Source organism: Oryza glaberrima, chromosome 6 (assembly GCF_000147395.1).
Source record: "Oryza glaberrima chromosome 6, OglaRS2, whole genome shotgun sequence".
NCBI lineage: Eukaryota > Viridiplantae > Streptophyta > Magnoliopsida > Poales > Poaceae > Oryza > Oryza glaberrima.
The window spans coordinates 5,291,349-5,300,329 of NC_068331.1; positions in this window are offsets into that span (position 1 = coordinate 5,291,349).

Consider the following 8,981-nt stretch of genomic DNA (forward strand, 5'->3'; position numbering starts at 1 on the left):
GGGGTAATTTATCTGGTTTGCATAGTTGGGGTGGAAGAATGTCCGGTTTTGTGGTTCAGGGGGTAATTCGGTCAACCGTGATAGTTCGGGGGGATAATTCGTACTTTTTCCTTTCTGCATTGCAAACATACCGACAAGAAAGAATTAGGGCCCCTTTGATTTGTAGGAATTTTGGAGGATTTCAATCCTATGAAAAAAAAATCCTATGAAGGCCTTTGAAACAAAGGATTGAATCCTATCTAATCCTTTAAAATTCCTATGGAATGGGTAATCCTATGCACATTTTGGAGGAAAGTTAGCAAGAGGTCTAACCTATTGGAACATTTCCTCTGAGTCTATCTCTCTCATCTGATTCCTGCGTTTTTCCTGTGGTCCAATCAAACAGTCATTCCTATGGTTTTCCTGTGTTTTGCAATCCTCTATTTTACAATTGTATTCCTATTAGAATCCTGTGTTTTTCCTATTCCTCTGTTTTTTCATTCCTATGATTTAAAGGGGCCCTTAGAGTGTGAATTCCCCCGGCCCCACTTCTTCTTCAGATAACAAGTGCAAAGTTATTGGGGGTGGGGGGGGGGGGGGGAATCAACACATGGTCCAGTTCAAGCAGCAAGCGGGCAGAAAAAAAGGCAGCACAAAACCGAGAAAAAGGGTGACGGGATGCAACAGTGCCAACAACGAAAACGTCTCTCATCTCTTTTGCTTTGCTGCAGCCTTTTTCTTCCACGAGCATCAGAGCATGCATGTGAATCTCCCATCTCTTCGCGAAGAAAGCAGGAAGAGGAGGCGTGGAGGATCGAGTGGCACTACCAGTTTTTGCCCGCATCGGGCCATCATTTTTAAACGAAACAGACATGGGCCGCACGTACGGCGGCACGAATACGTAGTACTAGGTACAGCTGCAGCGCTCCATTTTCCTATGCCGCTTTTGATGCAACCAAACGTAATGCTTCGTTGCAACGGACCGCCACCTTAGCGAAAGCGTGCGCTCATCTTAGTTCCACCATCGCATCTAATTATCATTCCAAGGATTATACGTATCTTATCATCTGCTTGTTAGCTCATCTGCCATAGCCATTTTAAGTTGGTTTTAAGATTTTCTTGATCTTAGGCTATTTTTTGGCATTAGGTTTTATAAACAGCCAATAACATGTACTAGTACATAAAAGATGTATTCATATAGATTAAATTTCAAAAAATTACAACTATATTGATAAAACTATCAGTTTGCTGCAACATTAGTGATCTATTTCAATTTGTTGTAACAATATTGTGGGGAATTATTACAAAACTATAACTTTTACGTGATATGCTGCTACATGCTATATGGGCAACGAAACCTAGGGCACCTTTGATTTGGAGGAAAAACATAGGAACTTTGGAGGATTTCAATCCTGTAGGAAAAAAAATTCTATGAATGCCTTTGAAACAAAAGATTGAATCCTATCATATACTTTGAAAATCCTATAGAATAGACAAACCTATAGAGATTTTGGAGGAAATTTAGCGAGAGTTTCAACCTCACTATGCCGGACCATGCTAGCTGTGATGGGCCTAAACCATCACTTCTGACAGATTCGGCCCCTCGTCAGAGATTAGTGGTCAGTGATGACTCTCTTCACCTTTCTCGGGTGAAGGGCCGTCAGTGGTGACCAGCCCCTATGACGGGCCACGTATAGAACCCGTCACAGGTAACTATTATCTCAAACGGTCCATTAGTTTGTGAGCCGTCGGTGATGTCTATAATCCAGCAAAAGAAAAAGAAAAATAGATTGCAACCCGTCATAAGAGTGAAAAAAACCCTAGCAAGAAAATTGGCGCACGCTGCCATGGTGGTGCTTGCTGTCACCGCATCACCATCACAAAAACTTCAAACTGACCGACAACTAGTGTTCAGATCTGCGCATCCCCGGCCTCGTGGAGGCCAGATCCGGCGGCTAGCGTGGTCGGTGGCAGAGGTGAGGAAGGCGTCGGTGGCGTTGGCGGCTCGGAGACAGGGGGAGGCGCCGTCGGGGGGTGGCGGCGATGGATCTGAAAGGGAGGCGGGGGGAGATGGAGGCGTAGGTGGTGGCTGGCTGGTGCGGGCGGAGGCGGAGGCGCGGCTGGAGGTGTCGCCGACAGAGGCAGCGGAGGTGGAGACCAATGCCGCTGTCGGGCCTCGGCCGCCTCCCCTCCCGCCATTGGCCGCTACCGTGCCACGGCTCCAGATTCGTCGTCCGCCACCACGCCTCCCCTCCCGCCCCTGACGGATCTGGTGGCTAGGCCGGCACCGCCGCTACGCCTCCCTTCTCGCCCTTGTCGGATCTGGTGGCCTGGCCGGCGCCGCCGTCCCCGCCCCTCCCGCCCCTGCCGGATCTGGCGGCCGGGCCAGCGCCGCCGCGCCTCCCCTCCCGCCCCTGCACAGAGAAAGAGAGGAGAGATAGAGAAGAAGTGGAAGAGATAGATGAGAAGTGGAGAAGAGGGAGCCGGCCTTATCTCCTCCCGTGGGCCCCCTTGGGAGAGGAAATATCTCCTCCAAGTGTAAGATTTGGATATATATATATAGTGGCTGAAGTCATCTCAAACGGGCTAGGACTTAAAGCCGTTTGAGGTGAGTAAACCTTACCTCTGACGGGCCGTCCGGTTGTGACCTGTCATAGGTAACTAGTCACCTGTGACGGGTTGAAAATGAAACCCGTCGTCACAGGTGACTAGTTACCTGTGACGGGTCACAGCCGGATGGCTCACCGATGACGGCATCCTGTAGGACCCGTCAAAGGTGACATTTATCACTGACCAACACTTATGCCCATCACAGATATGATGATAAAGCTATGAGGATCTGGCGTAGTGCCTCTTGAAAAATTTCCTATAATTCTATCTCTCTCATCCTATTCCTGTGTTTTTCCTGTGATCCAATAAAATGTTCATTCATGTGTTTTTACAATCCTCTATTTTGTACTTTCCTGTTAAAATTCTTTGTTTTTTCTAATCCTATGTTTTTTTCATTCATACTATTAAAAGGGTCCTTAGGGTGTGTTTAGTTCACGTTAAAATTGGAAGTTTGATTGAAATTGGAACGATATGACGGAAAAGTTGAAAGTTTGTGTCTAGGAAAAATTTTGATGTGATGAAAAAGTTGAAAGTTTGAAAAAAAAATTTACAACTAAACTCGGCCTTACACTGCGAACATTTCAGCAGCATAAATAATTTGGATAGTTGGAATACTGCATGCGTTGGAGCGACCGGGAGGGACGGACGCGTACGAGAGGAGTATAATCCAATAGAAAAGGTCATGGTCATCACGACGCCGGCCGGACTCGTACTGTCGCACGCCCATCTCTCGCTCGCCCAATACTCCATCCGCCACGGTCCGGTCCAGTCCCACTCCGGCGCGGCGCATTGGTACTTGCACATACTCCCATCGCCGAGCTATTGCAGATAGACCACGCACGCACAGGGATAAGTCAACTCATCACAGGGCTTTGTGGCGCAGCAGTAGCCGGAGTAGTATCACAGATTCACAGGACCATCTCGTCTCGTCTCCCTCCTGTTTGATCCGCCGCACGTCGCGTCACGGCGGAAAGCAGATTGGATTGGCGTCGCTGCCCAATCCTGCCGAAACCGCATGCCACCACCTGGCAAAAAGGATGTCGCAGCCACCACCCCACCTCTAACAGCCCCATCGTTTAGCCTAAACAGCCAAAGAATAAGCCAAAATTTGAATTTTTGAACTTGATTTTGAAGTTGATTTTGGAATGCTTTTAACGTAATTTTTGTTAATGTTGGCTTTTAAGTCGCTACGAACAAATCTACAAAAGTTTTACTTATAAATTAATTTTAATTTTCTAATAAGCCAAATAAGCCATTTTAGGTAAAATGGCAACCGATGGGAGCCTAAATTTTTACTCCTACGCGAGAAAATACTCCTACTGCTCCGGTTGTGTTCAGTTCACGTTAAAATTTTTGATTAAAATTGAAACTGTCAGGGTTATGGATACCACATATCTAATAAGAGTTGACTAAATCTTGGCAGGACCCACCATATGCCATGTCATATGCGGAAACAACCTGTAGATATGGGAGAAGTTCCGGATAAGAAAAGACAACCAGAGTTCTACATGGAAACGACAAGAACTACTCGGATTGTATCCATATTGGTTTCCCTAGTTTTACTTGGGCAAGAGGACACCTATGGATATAAATACAAGACCCCCTAGGAGGAGAGGACACAATCAACATACACGGAACAATAGATCAAGACACAAGATCAACATACAAGCCAACATACGCCAAGACAAGCTGCCGGATATCGACATCAGAGATATGACTGGATCGACCCTATCCGGTACCTACAGAGGTCGGCCGTAGGGATCTAGCGCCGTCTTTAATCTCGCCGGGCACAAACTTGAAGAGGAAGACTACCCTGTTGTCGACTACGAGTCAGACCTTCAGACCGTCATGTCAACAACAGTTAGATAGGCTACCCCAAATATTGTACTGGTGTGATTATGGTGAATAAGAGCAATACCTGCTTCGGCCAACAGGATGTAGGGTTATTACCTGACAATTCAGGGGTCCGAACCTGTATAAAAATCCCTGTCTCCATCTCTTTTACCTCAATCTCGCATATACCCTAGTACCAACGATCTCCATACTATGCAAATACCGGAATCGCGACATCAAACGTGACAGGAACGATGTGACGGAAAAATTGAAAATTTGTGTATGTAGGAAAGTTTTGATGTGATAGAAAAGTTGGAAGTTTGAATAAAAATTTTGGAACTAAGGGCTTGTTCACTTCACTACCATTTTCAACCTTACCTTTTTTATGGTAAAATTAAAAAAATGGCTATATTTAGTTTGTTATCAAATTTTAGTAAGTACATATGAAATCTTGCCAAAATTTAACAAACTTGCCAAAATTTTAGTAATCTTATATTAAAACTTGATAAGATTGAAAATAATAGCAAATTGAATAAGCCCTGAACTCCGTCGAAAAAGGAATTTCTCTTCGTGTTTCCCTACACATGTTTTGCCCGTGACACCCGTGGTTAATTGTGGTCAAATCGGCGACCAAAATCTGCTCTATCCAAATGTGGCGCGACGTACGTACAATAATTAAAGACAACTCCATCGTACTGGCGTACTGTAGATGCGATGATATGCGAGACGCCCCCTATACGATCCAGTAGCTATTGCTGGTGGGCGGTACACTCTCAGACGTTCCTCGTGCCGGACGTTAATTCAATTGGGTAATTTATTAGTAGTATTACTTCTACCAGTATACGGAGTATTGTTTCAGGCAGCAGCTAGGTTGCCCGTGCGAACGCATAATGGCACGTCTCATAAATGCACCACTGTCTCGTCGTCCGTCCTTCGCTTTGCTTTGCAGACTGCAGGCATGCGCTTTCTGATACGGTACACGCATGTACTCCAAATGTGTATAAACGTACCGATACGTACGTGTTGGTGTTAAGGGCAGGTGGCAATGTACGTTTCTGGACAGATTACGATCCCATCTGATCTCGCATGCACTTGGACGTATGTATACCACCATAGCGATACAGTATATGTGTGTACTCATGTACTGTAGTAGACATGGAGTACGTGCGTATCGCCGGCACGAGCAGCTGCACCCTGCACGGCGGGATGGGCTCGGGATGGATGGATGGATGGATGGATGGAGACGTCGGGAGACGCGAAAACCGGCGCGTTTTACAGGCGATTCCCCTGCGATCCAGCGGCAGCGAGACGTACGCCACGGAGGAGCGACGAGACCGGTGGGGAGCGGCGCGTGACGGCGTGAGGCCGCCGGGTCGGTGGATCATCCGTTCCGTGACGCGCCGCGACGAGTTGTGGACGGCGGAAACCGCGCGCGATGGGCGCCGCGCCGGGACCCGGGAGGGTAGCGGAGCGGACACGGTGGCCCGCGGGTGGCCGTGTGTGTAGCCGTACCGGTAAGTCGGGCACTGGCGTTGGGCCCTTTTTTTCCTTAGGCCTGGTTAGTTCCTAATTTTTTTTTCTAAAAACGTCACATCGAATATTTGGATATAAACATGAAGCATTAGCTATAGATTAAAAAAAACTAATTATACAGTTTGTATAGAAATCGTGAGATGAATCTTTTGAGACTAATTAGTTCATGATTAGTCATAAGTGCTACAGTAACTCACATGTGCTAATGACGGATTAATTAAGCTTAATAAATTCGTCTCGCGGTTTCTAGGCGAGTTATGAAATTGGTTTTTTCATTCGTGTCCGAAAACCCTTTCCGACATCCATCAAACTTCCGATATGACACCCAAAAATTTTCTTTTCACGAACTAAACACACACCCTTGCTCGATATATTGCAGGACGGTATCTTGTTCGGACAATGTATTAAAAAGAAAAATAGGAGACAATGTATTGTGTACTTCAGATACCTATGAGATATCACCTGATATACCTGGTAGGTTTATTGTCCCATAGAAGTCCCCTAAAATTTAAAAGAAAATAGGTGACATTGTATTGTGTACTTCAGAAATTTTAGCCAATCTTTTCCATGATCCCGAGTTTTTCTTCTTCCCTTATATATCCTAAATTTTGGTTTTTGATATCTTCCATACTTTTTTCGGTTAGTCAACTGTTTTAATGATGTAAAAAAAGAAGTCAATTTTGCCATTGGACAATGCATAAATTTATAAAAATCTTTTCTTGTGTGACTATCATATTCATAAGTTTGTTGAACGAGAAAATATTATACGCAGAACATTTAGTATATATTTAAAAAAATGTCATTTTTTTAAAAATGGAAACAACAATTAGTCATTGTAGCATTTCTTTTGGGATAATACTTATGACATGCAACAAATTTGTTGTGCTACTATTTTACAAAAATATGCTACATATACTATTGTTAATAAATAATAAATGTTATGTTTTGCTATGAAATCTAAAAATAATCTTCTGACAATAATATCTCACACAACAAACTCATAAATATATAAGTCCTATGTACAAACTTCTAGACTTCAACAATATAGTACTCCACAATTTCTTTCTTCCATGACTAACAGCAAAATATATATTTTTATAGAAATTAGACAGTCAACTAAAAAAAATGTATGGATAGAATCCGAATCAAAATTTGGAGGTATAAAAGGGAGTGAGCACAACTCATAGGTACAAAAGGAATTGGTCGAAATTCTAGGGCATAGAAGAAATTTTCTAAAAAAAGAGACATTGCCTTTGGCAGTGAACCATAAACGTGGTCCCACATGTCGGTCATGGTAGCTCGGGCATCGGTATCTTGTTTGGCTCCGTGGATGGCTGGGCGGCTATATGGCACGACAAAAATATAGAAAAATATAGAGTTACTCCTAGTTACTACCTCTGTCTTCTAAAATATAGAAAAATATAGAGTTGGATATAAATATTAAGAAAAATGGTAGAATTAAATGGGAAGAATTGTGATTGATCGAGAATATAAGGTTGGTAGGGAATTTTGTGTGATAAAAGGTTGTGATTGGTCTAAAAAAAGGAATGTATGTGTTTAAGTTGATAGTATACCTCTCGTGTTTGGTGCGACTAGTTTGATCCATGTAAATGAACCAAATTTTGGTTTCAATTTGTGGGAACCACATGAAGAAAATGCCGATCTCACTAGCGTTTGCCTCCTACTGCCGCTGCTGCGCAACCGGATGGAGAATATTTTTATTCGGTTGTGGTCGACTTCAGTTTGAAAACCGATTTTTTTCACTTAGACACATCGTCCGACTCTCACAGTGTGCTCAGTTTGTCTTTTATTTCATTCTATGAGGGTCCGATTTTAGTCTTATATTCTCTTTCCTAAAATATAAAATATTTTAGTTAAATGATATATATTCCACTGCTACGAATCTGAACGTGCTAGGATATATATCACCCAACCAAATTTCTTTATACTTTGAGATGTGGAGAATATTGGAGTTGCTCTTATATTCTAGATAAATTTTTAAGACCAATAGTTGTTATATTTTAGGACGGATGGGTACAAGTGATTGCATAGCTTTTTAGCATTGTACTGTTCATTTTTTTCGTTTTCTTTTCTTTCACCGACATGTCGCCGTGACAACGATTTATCGGGCCCACCGGTTAGTGGCGTTTTCGTACATGTGTCTTTGCCTTCAATTTGATGTTAAAATTTTGAAATGCACTGTACAAGGGGAACACAGCGGTGTGGGAAATGCGTCTTCCAAGATCCATGCTCGCGATGCTAGTCGGCGATGGCGAGGGGAAGGAAACACAGCGGTGTGGGAGATGTAAAGGTTGGCCTTTGCGACGCATAGTGATATACCCAGTGTTCTTTCTGAGTTTAAGGTGATTAGCCACTTATTGGAGAAGACAATCAATTTACACATAATTAACTAAGTATTAACTATTACAGATATTTGAGTTACTTCAAAATCGCATCGTTTTTACTCCCTCCGTACCAAAATAAGTGTAGTTTTTACATTGTTTATGTCTAACGTTTGACCATTCGTCTTATTTAAAAAATATGTTTAGTATTTTTGTTGTTATTAGAGGATAAAACATGAATAATACTTTATGTGTGACTAATTTTTTTAATTTTTTCATACATTTTTCAAATAAGACGGATGGTCAAAACACTGGACACGGATATCTATGGTTGCACTTAGAGTGTGTTTGAGGAGAGGAGATTGGGAAGATACGCAAAACGAGGTGAACCATTAACTCATGATTAATTGAGTATTAACTATTTTAAATTTCAAAATTGGATTAATATGATTTTTTAAAGCAATTTTCATATAGAAAATTTTTGCAAAAAACACACCGTTTAGTAGTTTGGGAAGCATGCGTGCGGAAAACGATGTGCATTCTCACTCCCTATCACCCAAACGAACGCAGCCTTATTTTAGGACAGAGGTAGTAGCGTGTTAGATTGCCCATGATAATCCAGTAATTAGAGCAAGGTTAATAATACAGCCGACATGTTGGCTATAAGGTTCTTTGTAGACTTTT